Raw genomic sequence first — 2,549 nt, 5'->3', positions numbered from 1 at the left:
TGTGTGTGTGTGTGTGTGTGTGTGTGTGTGTGTGTGTGTGTGTGTGTGTGTGTGTGTGAGGAGCTTTGAGGGGAAGACACCCACGGGTCCTCCCTCCATGACCAGTTTTATTTCAGCTTTATTAATTGTAAAGTGATGACAGAGAGAGGAGGATGGAGGATGATGTGGTGCACGTAATCTCTCCGCCACGGTGTGTGTGTGTGTGTGTGTGTGTGTGTGTGTGTGTGTGTGTGTGTGTGTGTGTGTATATATGTGTGTACCCACTGCCTGTGATGAATGCTGCATTTTTCCATTCATTTAGTCTACTCTTGGTTTTCATGCTTAGTTTATTACCTGTCTAAAGGTCGATGATGTCCACCTCTGCTGCGTATTCACAGCTGCATACATGGACATGTACAGAGTCCACATCACATCAGAACCCTGTTCTATGTAGGCTCAAAGTCCCTATGGGTCAAACCCCAAAAACACTGGATTCCCCATGATGCTGCTCAGTTGTGTCTTTTCATTTGAACCCTTACTGTGTCTTTTACACACCACTTCTTCATGAAACTGGTATTTTTAATTACAAAATAAATGCAATGTAAATGCAGTAGCATGAAGGCCTGATGTTCAAAGGATCCGAGCTTGTTGTGGGAGCCGCCAGGTGCAGAGAGGCAGACCCAGAAGAGTCTCCTGAACACCGGCAGACCCAGAGGAGTCTCCTGAACACCGGCAGACCCAGAAGAGTCTCCTGAACACTGGCAGACCCAGAGGAGTCTCCTGAAAACCGGCAGACCCAGAGGAGTCTCCTGAACACCGGCAGACCCAGAGGAGTCTCCTGAACACCGGCAGACCCAGCGGAGTCTCCTGAACACTGGCAGACCCAGCGGAGTCTCCTGAACACTGGCAGACCCAGAAGAGTCTCCTGAACACTGGCAGACCGTGAAGAGTCTCCTGAACACTGGCAGACCCAGAGGAGTCTCCTGAACACTGGCAGACCCAGCGGAGTCTCCTGAACACTGGCAGACCCAGAGGAGTCTCCTGAACACCGGCAGACCCAGAAGAGTCTCCTGAACACTGGCAGACCCAGAGGAGTCTCCTGAACACTGGCAGACCCTGAAGAGTCTCCTGAACACCGGCAGACCCAGAGGAGTCTCCTGAACACTGGCAGACCCTGAAGAGTCTCCTGTTTTATTAAATTGATTAATTAACAGCTGACTCTTTGCTGGTCTAGATCCCTGCGTTGATTCTCCTGGAGCTCCATCCACTAGAGGACGTGGTCTTTCATTTGCAGGTCGCCTCTGTGTGGAAGTAGAAACTGAAGTGCTCGGCTCATTGTTCTCTGGGGCTGAAGTGTTGAAGCCAGAGATAATTGGGTTCGACCCCCCCCCCCCCCCCCCCCCCCAACACACACACACACACACACAAACACACACACACACACTGTCACACTGTCATTAGAGGTGGCATGTAAGGGCGAGCAGAGAGGATCATGGGTAATTCCTGCACGTGTCTACCGTATGTGTTGCTGCAGATTGATCAGCTTCATTGGGTTGTGTCTGCTCTCGGGAAGGACACAATCACAAGTTAAATAGGGTGCTCTGCGAAGACCTGCTGTCACTGGGTTGTCCCCCTTCTGTTAAAACTGAACAGCAGTCGCGTACACAAACATCCTCATTCTTTCCATGACATCCCACCTATAAAGAAAGAAATACTGAGGTGATTTTTTTAAATTCTCCATTAGCTGTTTTTCCTCCCTCTGTGAAGTTTCTCCTCCATGGGACCAAACCTCATTGGTAGTCCTGAGCGTCTCCCTAGGGGGGGACGGGGGACACAGGGAGCTGGGTGGAGTCTGCTCCGTCATACTGAGCAGGATGGAGACGCTGGAGCTGGGAAACAGAGAAGCCTTTATTGTATGAGGGTTATGTTATGTAACTATGTCTGATGACACCTGAGAGGAACCTGCAGGGCAGTGAGGGACTGGGACAGTCCTGCTGTTAACCCCGACCTCCCCTCCAGACGCACAAACTTCATGATCCTTATGTCTGCGCTGGTGAACAGATCAAACAGACCCGAGGATTAGCAACGCTAGCTGAGACTGATGTCTGGTGATCCGCTGATCCTGGTCATGTCAAACTATTTGCAGAATGTCTATTGTTCTGCAGCGAGGTTTATAAAGTCTGAAATATGAACCCTTAGTCAGGAGTTTGAACTCGCACACGGGCACACTGGCTGGATAAAGCTGCCTTGTGTGCATGAAAGGTTGTGTTCAAGTCTTCGGGCTATGCTTGAATGCTGAGTTTAGGATGTTTTTTCACATATCCTGGACCTTCTTTAACTGCCAAGACCTACTTATACAGTAAGTTCCACCTGTTAACTACACATGTAGATGTACAAATCAGTGGCCATGTGCAAAAAGGTCAAACACTCAGCTTCCAGCTTCTCAGATGTGAGGAGTTACACTGAATAGTTTTGGGCTGTTTGTCACACCTTGAGCTTTGGGAACCTTTTTGACATTTAATTGACTAAAATAGCGTTGGATGCTGCCCTTTCAGCAGTGAGACTAACAT

This window comes from Etheostoma cragini, chromosome 24, assembly GCF_013103735.1.
Source record: "Etheostoma cragini isolate CJK2018 chromosome 24, CSU_Ecrag_1.0, whole genome shotgun sequence".
Classification (NCBI taxonomy): domain Eukaryota; kingdom Metazoa; phylum Chordata; class Actinopteri; order Perciformes; family Percidae; genus Etheostoma; species Etheostoma cragini.
The sequence above is the reverse complement of the archived record's forward strand: the minus strand, read 5'-3'. Positions refer to the sequence as shown.